The sequence below is a fragment of the Pelecanus crispus genome, chromosome 6, assembly GCF_030463565.1.
Source record: "Pelecanus crispus isolate bPelCri1 chromosome 6, bPelCri1.pri, whole genome shotgun sequence".
Lineage (NCBI taxonomy): Eukaryota > Metazoa > Chordata > Aves > Pelecaniformes > Pelecanidae > Pelecanus > Pelecanus crispus.
The window spans coordinates 27,376,020-27,396,021 of NC_134648.1; the positions used below are offsets into that span (position 1 = coordinate 27,376,020).

The 20,002-nt window shown below is 43.9% G+C and overlaps 1 long non-coding RNA gene across 4 annotated transcripts; it reads left to right on the plus strand.

Moving 5' to 3' along the window:
- Nucleotides 1-5,499: 5,499 nt before the first annotated feature.
- Nucleotides 5,500-18,697, plus strand: LOC142593774 (uncharacterized). Of its 4 annotated transcripts, XR_012831132.1 has the most exons (5): nt 5,500-5,596; nt 5,757-5,854; nt 16,585-16,749; nt 17,147-17,322; nt 17,673-18,697. It is a non-coding gene; the product is annotated as an uncharacterized LOC142593774 (long non-coding RNA). The 4 variants fall into 4 exon arrangements; XR_012831130.1 differs by lacking the exon at nt 5,757-5,854 and having other exon boundaries at nt 5,502-5,596; nt 16,585-16,783; XR_012831129.1 differs by lacking the exon at nt 5,757-5,854 and having other exon boundaries at nt 5,504-5,596.
- The last annotated feature ends 1,305 nt before the right edge of the window (nt 18,698-20,002 follow it).

The following is a 20,002-nucleotide window of genomic DNA, read 5'->3' on the forward strand; positions in this document are numbered from 1 at the left end:
CGCAAGTCATTTACACTCAGTATGCTGACAGTAGCATGTACTAGAGCAGGACAGGGCTCACCTTGCTTTGCAAAAGTATGGGTGACTGTAATCAGCAAGTTCCTAGAGAAGGAAAAAAAAAAGTATCTTCAAAAATATATGAAAATGATGGTAGAATGTGTTTAATCTGTAAAACACTAAAAAATGAGAGAGAGTGTAGCAAATGGGAGAAAGAGACATTCAGTTCTTCCTGCCCGGTCTAATAGGATCAGCAGGAGACAAATGTACAGAAAAGTGGGCAAAGACCAAACAAAGCAACAGCAGAGGGTAAAAAAAAGCATAGGGTGCCGTGGAGAAAAAGAGAGGATGGAGGAAAGAAATGGTTTAGATAAGTTAACATTGTGCAAAATGCTTCCCTGGGCCACATTTGTCAATGTCTAGGAAATTGGGTGGAAAAATACATGTGCGGCAACAGCCCGCTAGGATCTAAGCAGTATGAAGAGGGTAAAATATGTGGAAGGAGAAGGGTAAAAGATGGAAGAAAAGATTTCAACACAGGCAGATCCTTTTTTTTTTTTTAATTTTTTTTTTTTAAAAAAAAAAAAGGGGGGAAGTTTAGTCATAAATACTACACCCTACAGTGCTGAGGCTTTCTGACCATGACTTACATTGATAATGCTTATTAAATGACAAACTGAAACAAGGGGTTTTTTGGAAATGTAGTACACCGTGAATTTGTACTCATTATCTTAACTTTTTTTCCCCTCACATTTGTCTGAAAAAGTGTAGAGGGAAAAGGGGCATAAAAATGGTGTATAGACAGTGATTTTAGCTGGTATCTTCCTCGCAGGTGAACGGAGGAGATAGACGGCTCAAAACTACAGGCCTGTGTAAATTCTGCAGCGTCACAAATAAGTACACAATAACACAAATCACAGAAAAGTGGGTAAAGCAAGCACCATATTTATCTGAGAAGGTATTCAGCTTTTAAAACGGGAGGGAAAAGTTGCTGTGGGAAGGAGTATCTCAGGACTCTGTCCCTCACGTAAATGGCTTTAAAAAAAAATTGGATTTCAATATATGTAAATTTTTTTTTCTTTTTTAATATAAGATCATGCCATGTGCAGATTAAATGTTGCTAATGAGATGGAGCATGCAGCAGTATACAGGCCTCTAAGAACTGAAAACCAGGTCTGGAGAATCTGGTACTTCGATTGACCGTGTATGGAGCTATTTTTTGAAATGTGTACCTGAGTTATCAAAAACAATTTTGAGGGCTCTAATTAGTATGTAATAGGAGTTTTTAAAATGCTTTGCAGACTAAGAGATACAAAGCCTTGTGAAGGCCAGATAATTTGAATGCGCAGAAATGGGTCTAAGCATATAATAATTTTAATGTATTCTCTCTTACGTTACAGGGCGCGTGGCACAGCCCCTGTTCTGGACAGAAGGACGGCCGTCCAAGGGAGGCGAGCATCACTTCTCAGGTACTGTGCTGTTACTGATGGCTTTCCACACAGAGAGAAAATAACTTTTCTGTTTGGAGTAAATAATACCTGACCTTTTGGCCTTTTCGATTTTGGAGTTTATTGACATTTCAGGCAAACCCAAATATTTTTGTTTTATTTTGAGAGAGGTGAGGAGACACAGTGTTGTGAGGGAGGGAAGTTAGTGCCAAGTCCTTCTGAAGTCCGGTCGGTTGCGGGAGAACAGCAGTGCTGACAGTGGTATACTGGATTTTCCCATTAAAAGGTGCAAATGATAGGATGTTATAGAAAGATGGATATATTTGTGAGCTGTGGTGTGTGTTTCAGTTCACCTCGTATTAGAATAGCAAATAAATTGGAAGTGGATGCTGTCATTTATGGTTGGTCAAAGACAGGGCTAAAAAAATTAGTTCTTTCTAATTGTACGTGGCTTTATTGTATTGACAAATAGATTTGATGTGGTAGCAATTAAAAATAGTCTGTTTTGATTAAGTTGAAGGAATGATACTTGTTTTTAAAGCATGCTGGTTAATTAAGCAAGAGTCAGTAAATGGCATAAAACTGTAGATAGGATGCTTTTTGAGAAAATGCAATTCCTTAAGGTCAAATTAGTCAATAAGTAAAATTTTCTGATCAGGAAAGAGGCTATATTTCTGACGTATTTTATACTTTGTGTAAGCTTATTATACACCAATAGAGAGAGGAGCTGTGTTAAAGTGTTGGACTTGCTGTTGTATCACGGTGCATCATTTATTCTTTCTGTTTTGAATTGTTGATTCGGCTCTGATAATTTAGACAAGAGAGAAATGTAAATTCCATTTACCAAATGGGATGTTTGTAGCATTTAAAAAAGAGAGAGATTAAAAATGGTTAGAAGTCTCTAAAATCTATAATGTTGTTCTGTAGCCTTTTAAAAGGCAAAAATCCAAATAATAATATTTCCAGTGGCAAAATAATATACAATATCTAAAAACAATATAAACTGCTGTTAGAAGAGCTTTGAGAGAAACAGTACGTAAAGATAGGTAGCTAGGACTATGCAGTATTTTTCTTCCCCTAGTCTCCCTCCTTTTTGGCAAGGAAAAATGAAAGATTTCTTTTAGATACAAGAGGAATAAACAATTAAAATTGGAATGACATGTTACGCTTGATATTTGGTGAAATTTGTTTTCTTAGAAGTATTTTGGTTTTTAAATGTAAGTGCTGTAAAATAGTTCAGATCTCAAAGTTTGTGGGGAGAAAATGTTTCAGCATCTTTGTTCATACCTGAGGAATCCATTTTAGAAGTCCATTTTCCCTGTTTGCAAAATACATTTTTATTAGATCTATGTATTTGGGTTAAGACTTACTTAAAATTACTTAATTAGGTTATACTGAAATTCTAAGTGATTTAAAAAGAAGGATTATGGTAATATGACAAAACATAACACTATTTTCATTGAAATCCTTAAATAAAGCCCTTTTAACATGCCAATTTTAAAAATCTATAAATTTGGGGTGTTAAAATAGTACAAAATATAAAAAGGCCGAACTCATAATGGAATGTATAATCCTGTACCAGTGAGCAGGGATTTTGTAGGTACGTCTGGAACATGGGAGGAGGTCATTTACACCTTCAGTTTGGTTTTGAGCATTTCTCTTGTGGTATTGTCTTTTTTAAGACTTTATTATATATACATAAAATACTTCTAAAATGTTTGTGGTTGATTTGTAAAGAGAAAATGTAGAGAAAGAGGTAACAGTGTAGGTGCGCTAAGCTAGATGGCAATTGATTGTGTTTTGCCAGGAAATTTTGAAAAATATACCAAAGTAAAAATTGCCACAGTAAGGAATAAATTCTAAATAATTGTATTTGTGCCGTTTGGAATAGCATGGCTGTGAATTGTCTTTAAAAACCTCCTGTAAGTGTCTGAAAAGCAGTACAACATAAAAAGGCTTTCCAATTGTGTTTTCTCTAGATAAAGCTATTGGCTTGTAGGCTGATTTAAGGGACAGGGTATTAAAAAATAAGCTTAAAAGAAAGAGCTATATATGTGCTTTTCTTATCGGTAAGTTTTTTTTTTAAAAAAGGAAAACGTATATGTGTTTCTTTCCTCTGTGTTGTTTATGGTCTGAAATAAATAATAAATTTGCAGTGATTTATTTTTTAAAAAGAAGTATTTGTATGAAAAATCTGGCAGTAGGTTTGTTTTACTTAGTATTTTAATTTTGGAGAAATAGCAGAATGTTTCTGGATATTTGCATTTGTTTCAGAGGTTGGAGCATAAGCCAGATTTCTCTGTAGTCTGTCAGGCAGTTACACGTCTGAGCATGTTACAGTTTGTAGCACTACAAATTAGAGCCATTTGACTTGTATTTGCTGCACAAGGCTTTCACAAAAAATATTGCAAATAAAATAGATGTGTAGGGGATGAGCTCTGCGTGCGCACGGGGGGCATTTTGGGGCGCGGATGCCGAGCTGCAGAGGGGGGCTCGGGTGAGACCCAGTGGATTTTCCTCTGAGGTGCTGCTTCTGCATGAACTTGGGCTATCTGCCCCCGTCCCTCACTTACTTTAAAAATGGATTCTGACTCTCTGGGTTGTTCTTTAGTTGGCAGCGGGTTAGTTGTATGCACATCATTTTGCTACGTGTTTTAAGAGGGGAGCTGAAAAAGTGCTGTATGTGTTAGTCACACATGTACTGAGCACCTATATATGAAGAGTATATGGGAAGGAGGGCAAAACACGACAGCGTGACTGAATTTTCACGTTACTTTCGCTGCAGGATAACCCAGCATTTCCTGCTAACTTTGTCCCAAAGTTTCCTGGGGGTTGTAAGGCTATTTTTGAGTTAATTTACTTCCTACAATTTGTCTTTTCAAACAAAAATAAGAAAAACCCCAAACAGCTGGAGGAAGATTATTTCACCTGCTTTTTATGAACTGGCAGGGAGCGGGCAGTTAGTCCCGCCGCCGCCAGGAACAAAGAGCAGTAGTTGGGACCAGAAACTACACTGCAGGAGTACAGAGACCTGCTACAGCAGCAGCAGCGGGCCGGGGCCGGGCCGGGCCGGGCCGGGCCGGGCCGGGCCGGGCCGCTCGGAGCAAGCACCGCCGGCGGGCCGGGCCGGGCCGGCTCTTCCGCCACGGGCCGCCGAGGAGCCGGGCCGCGGCCCCGGGCGGCCTGGCGGCGGAGGGCCCGCCGCGGGGAACTGCTGGCGACGGGCGGGGGGGCGGGCGACGAGGGGCCGGCGGCTGCGGATGCGCCTCGGCGCCGCAGAGGGTTAACGGCGGCGGGGCCGGGCAGGCTGGGAGTTGTAGGCGCCGCGGCATGCCGGGAGCTGTCGTAAACGCCGCCGCGGCGCCCGGCCGGCATGGCGGGCCGCCCCTCTCCCGCCAGGCGGAGCGCGGCCGGGCCGGGCGCCCCGAGCCTGCCTGCCCGCCCTCAGCCGCCGCGCTGGGGCGGCCCGTGCCCGGCCGGCCCCGCTCGAGGGGCGCTGCCTTTACCCCCGCGCCGTGAGGAGCAGCCCCGGGGCGCCGGCGCGGCCCGGCCGCCGTGCCCGCCTCAGGCGCCGGCAGGTCGGTGGCGGGTTTGCCCCTTCCCCTTGGAGCCGTCGGGCCGGGCGTGTGCGGCCTGCCCTGGTGCCGGCGGAGGCGCTGGCCCGCCGGGGAGCGGGCCGGGGCCGGGCGGCGGGGCCGGGGCCTGCCTCTGTCGCTTTGTGCCCGCGAGTGAGCTCCCCGCGGCGGTGCCGGCTGGGCGCTGCGGGCAGCGACCGGGCGGGCGGGAGAGCGCCCGTCGGTGGTGGGGGCGGGGGACCGGGCCGAAAGCCGGCCCCGGCGGCCGCGGGGCGCTCGGCCTGGCCTGGCCTGGCCTGGCCTGGCGGGCAGCCGCGCTCCGCCGCGGCACCGTGCTGCGGGGCGGCGGGGCACCGGCCCGGCAGGGCCTCCCTGCGAGCTCGCCCAAAGCCTCTTCCTCCCAAGCGGGAGTTCGCTTTTTTTTTTTAAACAACATGAGCGGCTGATCTGCATGGCTCCCGCTCGGGGCTCTGCGTCCCCTGCGCGCTCCTGCCGTCCCGCAGCACCGGTGGCTGCTCGGGGCCCCGGCCGAGACGCGGGCTCGCAGCGTGTGCTGAGTTTTGCTTCCACGTTCTGGTGAGCTCCGTATCGAAACGAGGAGCCATGCTTTCCTGTGGCCTCCTCCGGGAGTCAGCGTGCTCGGATGCCAAATGCTTGCACGTGGCAGGAGGAGGTCTCAGTTTTTATCTACAAGTTTGATTGTTTGTTTGTTTTTTGTTTTATTTTAATGCGAAAGCGAAGAGTTAAGATACACGAAGGTGCTGAACTGTATTGAAGTTATGCAGGGACAAACCCAGGAAAAAAACAGGACTTGGCAGTCTACTTGGTAGCAAGGTATTTTCTCTGAGGACAAAGTGGGGAGGGAAGAAAAAGGAGGAAAAATGTTACACGTTAATTTAATTTATGCTAGTAGTCGTCCCAAAGTGCAAAATCAGCTTCTTGTTAAACATTCTGATGTTTTAAAGGAATTTGTTCCTCAGCTGGAGGTACCTTATTTTATCTATGAAAGGGGTGATAAATAATAGTATGTGAAATAAATCAGCCTGAAGTGAATTTGGTAAATTTTGTTTGTGGGGTTGTTTTCCTCCTTAATTTTTGAAGGCAAATCTTGAAAGATACTGGTGCTGTGCATCAGCAGTTAGCTGAACTTGGGGTTGAGCATGCTTAAACTTCTCATGGGAATGGAACGGACAAGATTCTTGTTAGGTAGTTTCTTTTTCTTGGTAATAGTAATTCTCTTGAAATGCAGAAGAAAATGTATTTGTTAACTAATAAATGAAGATGCGCAAAGAAAATAACACTGTTGAGATAAAACAAAAAAGGAAATATGCCAAAATAGGTTTGTTTTCTATTGCACATGTTACAGTTCAGCTCTGAGAGGAGGTATGTGAGGAGGTCTACAATTTTGTATTTGTGTCAGAAAGCACATCAGATTTTGCCAATGATCATCACCTGAAGTACAGTCCTTAAAGTATATGCAGATGGGTGTAATTCTTAGAAGAAAGATAGCAAAGAAATGAAATGTTTTCTTTTTTTTTTAGGGAAGGTATTGTTCTAGTGGAAGAAAAAATGTTGGTTTGCTTATAAAAGAAACTGTTGGGTAGACGCAAAAAAGGGATAAGTGTCTAAGTGCCTGCTTTATAACCCCTGGTGGTTTGGACTTGCAGAATTAAGCTGTTGAAGATGACTTGAGAGACAACATCAGCAAGTCCAGAAAAAAATAAAATATAAAAGTTCAAGACAGGGAAGATGTGAATAACGTAATGCATTTTAAACTTATTAGCTTATGGCCCACTCTGTTCCCATGTGAAAAGAACCATTGCTTTTCCAGTTCTTAATAGGAAATTAATTTTACTGGATTCTGTTTTCTTATTTCAGTGGCAGTGGAAGTGCATTAGCACAATAAATACAATATATCCCCTTTCCAAAAATGTACAATCTAACTTTAAATACTATATAAGCAGTGGAAGCTGCATGCAAGGGGGGCCAAATAGTTGAGGGTACCCAGTGGAAAGACAAGATTTGTAATACAGATGATCTAATCTGATAGCCATAGTGCACTTAGCTGTAGAACAGTTTTTGAAGGGCAAAATAAAAGACCCAGAGAAAAAGTCAAAGGTGGGATGAAATGCATCATAGTGTTAGCAAAACGAGATTGTGCCAGACTAACTTTTACCTTATGCTAGGATTTTCTAGATGGAGGCTATACACTAGATCTAATACGTTTCATTGTCAGAAAAGTATTTGATACTCTACCATGTGAGGAAATTAGTAAAGTGGAGAAAACTTGGATTAATTACCTTGTAAGGTGACTTGGGAATGCCCTGACAGATAATAGGTGGAAAGAGAATGTACTGATGGGAAGGAGGCTGGGAACTGGATTTTTCATAGACTGTGTTGGAAATTACTTAGTTTTTTCCTTAGTGGCACTAGTGGAAAAGTGGAACTGCTATGATAAAATCTTATGACACAAAACTGGTGGACTGTATCGATAGAGAGGAGGAGTGGAATATCCATATACCAACAAGATGAATCAAAACTGAGATTAATAGAATTAGATGAGATTTAGTGATGCATATAGAAGCTAATCACAATTTATTCTAGAAGAGCTTATCACTCCAGTGGTGAATTGGTAGTTGGTGTAGTAGTCGGCAGCAGAATGATAGCATACTGCTATGTGATGTGGTTGAGAAAATTAAAAAAAGATGGTGTCTTAGAAAGTATTATTGAGGGATTTCCTGTAGGTATAGAAAGTATTAATGTCAAAGTATATGACATTAGTGAGACCTTATCTGGAGCCCATCACCCACATTCAGATAAATGGATTCAAACAGATGGATGGAACAGATGCAGAAAAGGACCACATGGATGTTAAGAGGAATAGAGAGACTGTTAACAGAAAGACACAAAAGTGACAATTACACAGTTTTTATTTAGGGGAGGAAAATAATTATGTGAGCTCAAGATTAGAGTAAACAAGCAAAACAAGTGCGTATAAAGGGGATAATGAGCACAGTTTGCTGGAAATTACAGGAAGAGTTGTAACTATCAGACCACCGATATTCTGGAGCGGTTTCAAATGAGAAGTTTAAATTTCTTTTAAAATGAAGTTTGAAAAATCCAGAAGAGAACATCAATGTTTGGTTCTGTGTAGTAGTGGGGAATTTGACTCGGGAATTCTGGATATCCCCTCCCTTAATTCTGCATTCTTGTGCATCAGTAAAATGGATTCTGAGATTGATATGTAGATATGATATGTCATCTTAATTTCCTTTTCCATTAATCAAGTTCTTTTCTTCTGGCCCCTTACTAGAAGCAGAGTAGTTTGGTTATATTTGCTATCAACTGCTTATCACCGGCACACTCTGAATTGTGCTGGCAGAAGAGAAGCAATGTTCTTTACCTCACTGACTTTAACATTAGAAGTAGACAAACTGTATGGTTTGGGCACCGTGGCTGAAGGTGTACTCACACAGTGCTGCCTGCCTTCTTGTCCCTGAATGGGCTATTTGTAGAAGTCTTCATGGAACAATTTGTAGGAAAGTATTTAAATTAAAAACTTGAAGTCATCTAAGGCAAGACAATACTGCATTCTGAAATGTATGTATAATCAGCTCCCTTGGGATGTTACCTGAGACCTTGTATCTTTTTTTCCTGCCTTTTAGACTGTATAGTTTTTACATACAGCACTTAGTGCAGCACTGAAGAATTAACAGAAGAACCTTAAAATTAAAGAACATTGCTTTTCAGCAAGGCTACCATACTCTAGGCAGACATTTTAGGTTTTTACTTGGCGTTTTTGCTATTTGGGGAATCTCCACAAAGCAGGGAGTTAAACAATCATTGCTCAGCCATCCATTTTAATTTTATTATTCAGTCCACAACTGTTGCAGGTTATTCAAAGAGAAAGAATTTGTTTTAAGGAGATAACTTCCAATTCAGTTGTCAATAGAAAACTAAGTGATGGAATCAATCAGTGTATGCATTAAGTGCTACCAGTGGCATTTTCACTAGTTGCTGAAGCAGAGGAGTGAATGGATTAAGGAGGAAGCAGTTAACGACCTGCTATGCCACCTGGACACTCACAAGTCTATGGGGCCATTGGGGATCCACCCAAGAGTACTGAGGGAGGTGGCAGAGGAGCTCACCAAGCCACTTTCCATCATCTATCCGCAGTCCTGGTTAACAGGGGAGGTCCCAGACAACTGGAGGCTTGCCAATGTGACACCCATCTACAAGAAGGGCTGGAAGGAGGATCTGGGGAGCTACAGGCCTGTCAGCCTGACCTCAGTGCTGGGGAAGGTTATGGAGTGGTTTGTCTTGAATACGCTGAACGGGCATGTGCAGGTCAACCAGGGGATCAGGCCCAGCCAGCACAGGTTCATGGAAGGCAGGTCCTGCTTGACCAACCTGATCTCCTTTTATGACCTGGTGACCTGCCTGGTAGATGATGGAAAGGCTGTGGATGTCATTTACCTGAACTTTAGCAAAGCCTTTGACACAGTCTCCCATAATATTCTCCTTGGGAAGCTGGCAGCTCATGGCTTGGACGGGCATAGTCTTTGCTGGGTGAAAAAACTGGTTGGGTGGCCGAGCCCAGAGAGTTGTGGTAAATGGAGTTAAGTCCAGTTGGCAGCCGGTCATGAGCGGTGTTCCCCAGGGCTCTGTTTTGGGGCCAGTCTTGTTTAATATCTTTATTGATGATCTGGATGAGGGGATTGAGTGCACCCTCAGTAAGTTTGCAGACAACACCAAGCTGGGTGGGAGTGTCGATCTGCTGGAGGGTAGGATGGCCCTGCAGAGGGACCTGGACAGGCTGGATCGATGGGCCGAGGCCAGCTGCATGAGGTTTAACAAGGCCAAGTGCCGGGTCCTGCACTTGGGTCACAACAACCCCATGCAACGCTACAGGCTTGGGGAAGAGTGGCTGGAAAGCTGCCTGGCCGAAAAGGACCTGGGGGTGTTGGTTGACAGCTGGCTGAACATGAGCCAGCAGTGTGCCCAGGTGGCCAAGAAGGCCAACAGCATCCTGGCTTGTATCAGGAATAGTGTGGCCAGCAGGAGCAGGGAGGTGATTGTTCCCCTGTACTCGGCGCTGGTGAGGCCGCACCTGGAATACTGTGTCCAGTTTTGGGCCCCTCAATACAAGAAAGACATTGAGATGCTGGAGCGTGTTTAGAGAAGGGCAACGAAGCTGGTGAAGGGTCTGGAGCACAAGCCTTATGAGGAGCGGCTGAGGGAACTGGGGTTGTTTAGCCTGGAGAAGAGGAGGCTGAGGGGAGACCTTATCGCTCTCTACAACTACCTGAAAGGAGGTTGTAGTGAGGTGGGTGTTGGTCTCTTCTCCCAAGTAGTTAGCAATAGGACGAGGAAATGGCCTCAAGCTGCGTCAGGGGAGGTTTAGACTGGGTATTAGGAAAAATTTCTTTACGGAAAGGGTGGTCAAGCATTGGAACAGGCTGCCCAGAGAGGTGGTGGAGTCACCATCCCTGGAGGTGTTCAAAAAAGGTGTAAACGTGGCACTTTGGGACGTGGTTTAGTGGGCATGGCGGTGTTGGGTTGATGACTGGAATAACGATCTTGGGGATTCTTTCCAATCTTAATGATTCCTAGTTTTACTTTCACTAAAAAATAATCCAGCCACCAAGCCAGGAAACATGAAATTAATTACTACTCTACCCTTAATTGGTTTAGTGGTGGACTTGGTAGTGTTAAGTTAATGGTTGGACTGGATGATCTTAAAGGTCTTTTCCAACCTAAACAATTCTATGATTCTGTGTTTATTGGGATTAAACTTTCTTCATCCCCCTAGAGGTGAGCAAGTCCTGTGGAAATGGAAGGCTTGTTTGGTAGGAGACAGTATGATAGACTTGGAAGACAAAAGATATATGTTATCTTTAAAAGGTTTCTTGTACATTTTTTCTATCATAGATGGTGGGATGTGAGCTACAGACAGAATCTCAAAGCTTACAGGGCAGAAATGTGACCATAAAGTGATTCTGTGAGTATGGAATGAAACACGCTTGGTCGTTATTTAACCTGGATTCTTGAAAAATATTTTTCTCTTCCATCATAAGTCTGATTCTTTAAGGAAAATTATTTCTATTTGTAGCAGATGCTTTCTCTTGTTCTTTTCTTGACCTTTTTGAATTGGAAGTCAGTCATGGATTTTCCCGCTGAAATGGTGGGAATGCAGTGTTAGGACTACAGCAAAGGAAAATTTTCTGACCTGATTTGCCCATGTCATCCTACAAGGCTTTCCACCTCAAAAAGAGGCACTTCCGCAGTGTCACCAGTTTTTCATTCTCTTGTGCTGTGTTATGCCTATTGGAACACTGCTGGTTGGAGGAGCAAATTTATGGAAGTGAGAAGCATTCATATGATAAGGTTGATAATTACATTTGCATGATTCGATAACAAAAGCAAAACAGCTAATATTTTAATATTAAACAAAAATAAGGTGTTAGTGCTGTTATTAAGAGTAGGACAAATCCATTTTTTTGCTGGTTCTATATAAACAAGTCTGGGAGGTATGTGTACATGTGCATGCTCACACACACATATGTATATATACACATACACCTGCTTTGCTGCATATGCTGGCTGATGAGTAAAAATAGCAAAGGATCAGTATATGGAAGTACTGGGAACTTAACACACACAAAATACAAAGTATGCCAGAGCTTGGTTCAGTAGCAGTAGACTGGGAAAGGGATGGTTCACTGCAGCCTGCAGCAGCACTTTTTTTTCTCTTTTTTTTTTTTTTTAATTGTTGTTTGGTTTTAATTATTATTTGTAGGAGTGCTTTGGAGCCAGGTCATTGCTGCTGTAAATCTGCAGATTTTCACTGATGTCTCCAGAAGGATAGTGATTTACACCCCCTGAATAGATGGCCTTCTGGGTGGGGACATTATTATGGTGTCTTTGGTCTTACATCATTTACTTGCTCTTATTCCCAGAAAGAAAAAACAGTCAAAGGAAAGGTAATGATAAACTAGCTCTTCAATAAGCTCCTCCCATAGGGCGAAAAAAAAAAAGCTCTAAAATGGTCGTACAGTTGGTACAAAAGCTGTTGGATGTTGTTGTTATAGCAGCATCTATAGGAATAGAAATAGCAAGGGGAGAAACGGGAATTTTGGCATTCCCATGCTCTCTCTCCAACTTGTGAAAATCCTGGGATGGAAGGAAGTGCCATCTTTTGGAACTACTTATTTTGTTTCCTGCAATGCCTTCATATACAGAAACTTCTCTCAAAATTTAATCAAAGCAGAATAGCTAATAAGTTAGTAGGATAAAACTTGTTTGTACTTGTTTCAGAGTGGTGGTGGTCATTTCTGTCTCAAGTGTTTCTGTGGAAAGAGAGTCCAAATGATCGCCACTATTCTTATTGCAGTATTCAGGTAGATGACAGCTTGGTTGAAATTACTAAGGTGAAATGAGTTTTGCTCTCCCACCATCAAGCACAAAGGAGCATCGAGTTAAAGAAGCCAGACCTCGCCTGTTTGAGGAAGGCAATATTCTACTACCATAAATTCCTCAACATAGTATCTACTTTTAATACTTCTTTTTCTGTTACCATCCAGAACATCTAGTTGCCCTCTCAGCATCTAAAGATAAAGCTTAGGCCCCACCAAATCACCTGCTCGGGTGCCATCTAACTGTGAGAGGACCTCAGTTCCTGCCCTGAGATTTCTCTGCCTGCCAAGGTCCCAGTGGCCTTAGTGCTGGTGAGCAGTGCATTTGTGCTGGGCTGTACCAGCATGGCACTTCCCCACCAGTGTTAGTGGTCCCTGCCAGGTCTCCTAAAAGCAGGTTGGCTGTGGTTGGGCCTCATGAAGCGAGGCACACTGTGCGTCAGTGGTTTGCCGGCTCAAGTACGTGAGACACAGAAACCTGAAGTTCAAATCCCATGCCTACCTCAGCAGATATATGTGCTAAGAGCTCGTGCTTTGTTCCCCCCAGGACCTCTGAGGTATTTGGAGAAGACAGGTACAGGATGAGTGTGCATGTTGGAAGAACTGTTATTCTTTGGGCGGGAGAGAGCGCGGTGCCACATCGCTGGAGCGGATGGTTAGGGCAGCCATCTGCAATGATGGGTACTTGGGATCCAAACCCACGTTGTAATGGGGAGCAATATACAATCCTGGGAATGACCAAATCTCCCAGGGTGTTTTTAAAATGCCAGATTTAATGGTTAAAACTTTAATGGTAGGAAGCCAGACATTTTAAAGAATTACAGAGAATTTGAAGAAAAAAAAACACAAAAGCATGATTGGGTGTTAAAGATAGGAAACTGAGATTTTTTTGCTCTCACTTCTGTCCCTGGTAGGGTCCTAGTTGGACTCTGCCATCACATTTGCTCATGTGCAAACTAAAGAGTGATACATCGTACTTAACGGACATTCTTCAAAGGGTAATTCATGTTTGTGAAATACTGGGAGTGGCCAAGACAAAGTCTTCTAGAAGGACCAGATTATGGCAGGGGCACCAGAACTGTCTGGCAAATGGATCTTTAAGGAGACACTTGAGGAAGATGGATTTTTTTAAAGGGGTATGATGGCAAAGCTAGTCCACTAGGATATGGAAGAGGTGATGTACATAGGTGGAAGAGAGGAAATGTGGCATGATTCGTGTCCCATGGATATGAAACAGCTTGTGCTAGGCGGACTCCCTCAGGGACGAGAGATGCATTGGAGGGGGGTGGAGGGAGGGCTATAGACACAATCTCGCATTTGATACGTTCCACAAAAGGATGCAGTGAAAGAGGGTTGAGTGTATATAATACAGTGCAGTGGATGAACGGTAGGTTACAGATGAGGAGACAAAGGTTTATTATCAAATGTAGTCCATCATCTGGGTCTGAAAATGAACGCACTGTGCAAGGCAACACAGTGTTGGCAGTGGCATGAGGGACACGCATTCCTGAACTTTGTTCATTTTATGTGGACAAGTATCCATATCGCTTACCTACAGTTACAAAACTAGGTAGCAGAGACATCAAGGATTAAACAATGAGAACACAGTATTTTGTTTCTACAGATGATATTTTCAGCTCAAAATCAATACATTTCAGTGGGCTGTAGGATTGAAGAAGGTTAATCTTCTGTTGCCACAGCCCGTATTATGTCTCTCCACTAAATGCATGCTGCACTTGGATTTGCAGCATGCACAACTATTAGAATTTTTTTTGAGAAGTACTTGATTTCCAGCGTTGCTGGTGGTTAAAAAAACCCCCAAAACCCACTTTATACGCATGTCCTACTCAAGCCTTTCCTTGGTTTGCATGATGAGAGGATCAGGAGCTTCCCATTGTAATCGCTTCTGAGAACTCTAAACGGGGAATAGCAACAAAAAGAAGAATTTTGAGATTTTACAAGAGACTCACTAGTTAATCCATAGTGGGTAAAAGTGAAAAATCCCTGTACAAAGTACTAGAAGTTTGTGGTGCCATTTGCGTTGTTTCCTATTCTTAAGGGGACTTGAATGAACCTTCTCATAAAGAGCAGTGTGCATCTGTGTGGCATGTTACATTTACAATCTGTAGACTCACCTAGTTAATATGCCAACTACTGTCTTGCTTTAGGTTCTGTTCAGCTTCTGTTGCATAGAGTGATTTGTGGTTGAGAAATTTGGGACTTTAATCCCTGAAGCAGAAGGACAGGTTGCTGATGCCCAAGGTGTATGTGAGAAACAAGGAGTGTATAGCTGTTACACAGTGTGGGAACCTAAAATGCCTGCATGACTCAGTGTTAAAGCTAAGACTTGTATTTCAAAGCTGACTTGTGTTTGCAGGTTCCTGTCCTCATAGAAACTATAATCAAAAGTGTGCAATTGCAGGATGAGACATGCAAATCAAAATTTGTTTTTGCTTGCTTGTTTATCATGGCACTTAATGGTACCAGTTCTATCCCTTAATCTCAACCTGCTGCTGTCTGGCTTATTTGCACCTGTAAGCTCTGCAGAGCAGGGACGATGGGCTCTTCTGTGGTTGTTCAGTGCCTGGGTGAGTTGGGTGCCCCTTCTTCACAAGTGCTCAGGTGCCTTGTGTTAGGCCCACAGGAGTACTGGAGGGGCTGAGAGCGAAAGCCAGCTAGCTGGTGCTGTCAAGGCCCAAGTCTAAAACATAGATCCCCAAGCCCCTGCTTACTGCGGAGCACGGCAGGAATGAGGAGGGTTACGTAAATACCTGTTTCCAGAGTTGCCCAAATACACTGCTTTAATGCATGCTTAAGATTTATGCATGGTGTGGGGCTGAGAATGTCTGCCCCAGCCCCTCCAGTCCTGATGGCTTTCCATCCCATTGTTGCAGCTGATGGAAAACCAGTTATTCTGTGTGCTGTGTAACAGCTTCAAGTGGGAGCACCTCACCCAGCCCACGTCTGTGCCACGCTGTCAGGACACTTTACTGGTGCAAGCCCTTTCAGGCAGAGGCAGGAAAACTGAGTTCCTGGGTGAGTGCTAAATAGCGTGTGAGCTCGGAGGGGTACTGTGACCCCTGCAAGGGGATGGAGTCAGTGCCTAAGAAAAGGCTCAGGATTGGGAATTCCACACACGGTATCTTGCCTCACCCCAGCGTTAGGATCCACTGCTGTTTGAGGTGTCTTGAGAGATTTATTGGCATGTCCAACTGTTTCCTGTAGACTTCTCCACTTAACAGGATGGACAGTGTAGATCCCATTCTTCGGTATTCTACCTTTTGCCTTCAGTGTGCACCGAGGCAGGGTGTCTTAATTTGGGGCTGTGGATTGAGGCAAAGACACAGTGCAGTGCTCAGCACTGCAACAGCCAGACCCTTTATTGAATCTGGCCTCACTGCAATAAGTGTGAGTAATGGTAAGAGAGGCATGAGAGCAGAATGACTGTACAGGAGGGAGAGCTGCACTTGACTTTCTAGAATGAAAAACATATTTGTAAAGGGATAAAATTAGTGCTGGGTACAAGAATGCCATTTAATGAAACAAATGACTACACCTCTTCTCGGTGGCAGGAAAAAAGTGACACATCACAGATAACCAGCAGTCCCCCATCCTGCTCTCAGGGTTGCTGCAGAGTAGACGGCGCTGCCGGCTGGGCTAGCCAGGCTGGGGTGAGGAGTGGATCCCAGCACTGAGGCCTCCCGAGTGCTGAGACCCCCTGGCCACACGCCTCGCTGTACGTACAGACTTTGGTTCTCATCTGTAGGCTTGTAGTAAGAGGTGTCTTCCTCAGGTACTGGGAGAGCAGGACAGGAGGGAGGATGTACGTGTGAGACATGGGAATGTGGTCTCACTGAGATGTGTGATTGCTTGTGAAGTACTTGTGGCAGCAAAGTCACAGAAAAAATAATGATAATCGAATGTCTCTTCATATTGGATGCTCTTTTATTCCCTATTCATTGTATTTTACTTCTCCTCTCTGCCATGTTTTTGCTTTCTTTATGTCTCTTTTTGAGGTCTTCCTGTCTGTAGTTCTGCATCCTTATTTTTTGTTCATTTTTATTGTTGCTTTTTTACTCATGTGTGTCTTCACTCCTTTAGCTTTCCTAAATACTTTCTCTTTTGTCTCTCTTGTGATCTGCCATACAGATTGGCCACCTTCCATGTGATGGAGCAATGTAGCTGAGTTGTGGGCTGACTTAGGCTTGCATCACCACCCTGAAACAGATTGCATCTGCAGTCATCTGGAACTGACTGCATGCCTGAACTGATAAGAGATCCTGTGGAAAAGTGGATCTCTGGGGCCTTGGCAAGGTATCCTCATATACATGTGTGTGCATGTTGATGGGTGAGTACATTCAAAATGCCTGTCTGTTCCATCAGCTCAGCTGACTGGGTGCTCCTTCGGGCTTTGCAGCAGCTTATGGGGAATGGGAACAGACCTGCAAAGCTCATGGGAAGACCGGGATTAACCCTGAAAAGGGGGATATGCCTGTTGCCCAGGAATGTGTGATGACTATAAGCAAGAGATCCAAAACCCCTCACTTGACCTTTGTATAATTCTTTCCCTTCCAGTGAGTCCCTTTCCCTGCCTGTGACTCATCTTCTAAATGTAGACTGTAAGCCTCTCAGAGGACTGCCTTTCTCTCTGAACAGAGTAGCATAAAAAATAGCAACGCTGTTGAATAACCAGGATTATTTTTTAACACAGAAAAACTTGAGGACTGCCTTGCTGTATCTGTGCTTTTCTGTCAAGGGATTTATGGGTTCCCCGAGAGAACAGCAGAGCAGGTTCTGTTCTGACCCGCAACAAGAAGGTTGTTCAGACAAGTGGTCTCAGGAGCAGCACAACTGCAGTACAGTGGGCAGTAGACGTTACAAGAAAAGGTGGGTAGGCTCTGACAAAGGCCAATGGATCTTTCATAGCACCCACATACTTTTTTTCCCTATTTCTGACCCATTCATAATTGGCAGCATCCCTGTGGTAACTGCAGTGTGGCTGACATGGACATCCAGTAGGAAGTTGTCAGCTCCCTTCAGCAGGTTGCCCAACACCCGTCGCCTTTCCTTCAGCCTCTACATATGCTGTCCAGCTGCCCAGTCCACTTCTGTTCTCGACACTTTGTGACCCTGGTGATCGTACTGTTACCTTCCGTCCGGCACTTCAGCTCTTGTTTTGTCTTTGACTTGTAGCAGATCTTTTACTAGAGCCAAACTGGTTCCTTTTCTCTTTTCAGATGATTTTGCTGTATCCTGTCTCTTTATTGCCTGTTCCTCTGGAAGACAAAAGAGTGAGAATCAGTGGTGTGTCATTACCCTGCAAACGGTTTGAGAACTGCTTTGACAACCAATAGAAGAAAATAGTGTGATGTGGTCACAGCAAGTGCATACTCTTTTTAACAATTTACAATTGCACTGTGATCCCAACGAGGAGTGATGCTCAAACCTCCCTCTGATTACCTGTGTTCTTTTCTCTTACTGTAACAACATTGGTTTTTTCCAACACACAAGTGTTCATGCAAAAATGCCAAGATCTCCATGCAGAATAAAGTAGATTTACAAATTAAGGAAAGGCTGGTATGGAACAAAAAGAAAATTAAATTATCCCAGCAATTTTGCACTTCCTTGCAATCAAAGTCCTGTCTTTGGTGGGTGTTATGTAGGATACACACTTGGTGAGGCCTATGAGAATTTTCCTTGTGTAAAGACTGCAGGAGTTAGCCCTAGCAAGTCACAATGTTCTAAAAATAGAGGCCAATAAGCAATAGGTGGGGTCTCTTGGGGGAAAAAACCAGGAAGAAAACTCAGTGAGAGCTTGATCCTCTGTGGTGTCACCTTTCACAATTGAGTGACTGACAAATGAAAGAAAAAAAAGGTGAGCTAAATCACCGTGAGGATGGATGCCTCCTGTTGTGTTATAGAATGAAATCCAGTGATGTGCTCCCTCCCATTAGATCTGATACACCTGCTGTATGATAAAGATTAATTTCTAAAAATCAACTGTAAACCTATAGGTCAGCCAATAAGACAGTAGCTTGACAAATTTTTCATTGCAAAGTGTATGATAGTTTCATGCCTTTAATCTGCATCACTGCAGACAGTGTGTAGTTCAATCCAATGAAGTTTGCATCCCAGTATGAATAGAAACCTTTGTTTTCTATTAATTGTGTATCTTTGAATGAAAAGCTGTTGTGTGTGTATATATTTAATAACAGGAAATGTAACAAACATTTTTATCAAACTAATAAAACAGATAAACCTATCAAAGCACGTTTTCATTTAATTGCTTTGGTCTTGTTTCCCTTAGTATAAATGAAAGATCATTAAGTGCAGTCTCATCTATCTCGGGACACACAGTTCATTGCATCAGGTAGTTGATGTCATACGAAAGTGTCTTGTTTCTAAATGAGAGCTTTGAGGTTGCAGTAGTCTTTGTAGCTGCATCCACATGGCACCATGATCTGATCAGGACCTCAAGGGGCAACACTCAGGGTATGACTTACCTGTTGCATTTAGGGTAGCACTTAATACAAGATATTTCCAAACTCTGAAAAATGTAATCCCTGCATCGAGGAGCTCGTGTCCCATGAAGAACAAGCAGGCAAACGTTAGGGAATGTGGAATGGGAGAAGGAGAGATGAATTGTAGATGGCTTGTAAATCCATTCAGTTTACAGCAGGCAGTCTGCGGAAGTGGGATGTGTAAAAGGAAGCTCGATCTGAAGCGTGCTGGAGTTTGGCAGATGACCTCCCAGAGGCTGCCTCCAGCATCAACGTGGCGTGTGGAAAGTAACGCAAAGGAGTGGATGAGGGGAGCCGGCAAGGGGCTGCAGCCTGGCAGCAGCGCTTTAGCGGAGGCAAGGAGGGCACGGACAGCTGGAGGTTTCTGAAAACTGGCTGTTGGCAAAGCTACGTGTAGAGACCCGTGAACATGAGTGCCACCAGCTTGAGTGGCTGTGGCAGCAGCTGGAGAGCCAGCGAGTGAGGGAGGCAAAGAGCAACGTAACAAAACTGGTGGATGAAGAAGATCAACTCTGTGACTGTTTTGGGTTCAGCTGGGATTGCCTGGGGGTATCCGGGAAGGCCAAAGTAGGCTCTCTAAGTGTCAGAGCAGCATGGAAAGAGGATGAAGTCTGAAGCAGAATGGTGCTTTGGTAGAGCTTGGAGATCTTCAGCAGTAGCAGCTGGATTTGGGTATGACCTGTTTTCCGAGGCAGGGGAGAAAGGAAAGGCAACACGTAAAACTATCCTCTATGCTACCTGTCGTTAACAACTCGGATGGATGTGGATCTCTGAAAAACCTCATCCAGAGAAGGTTTCTTACTGCTTGTCACGAGGTCATTGTCAAATAAATCGTACAACAGGCTTGCTTTCTAGAAAAAGATGTTGACACTAAGAGTTGCAAAAGTCCACTTTTGAAAACAGCAGCCTCCTCCGCCTCCACTGCTGCTGGCGTTTCAGTTGACCCAGACATTGCACCAAGTCGCCATTGATTTTCCATCTTCCTCAGCCGCTGCCGCCCGTTCAGCCCGTTCGGGCAGTACACCTCAACCGCGAGCGATTTCAGG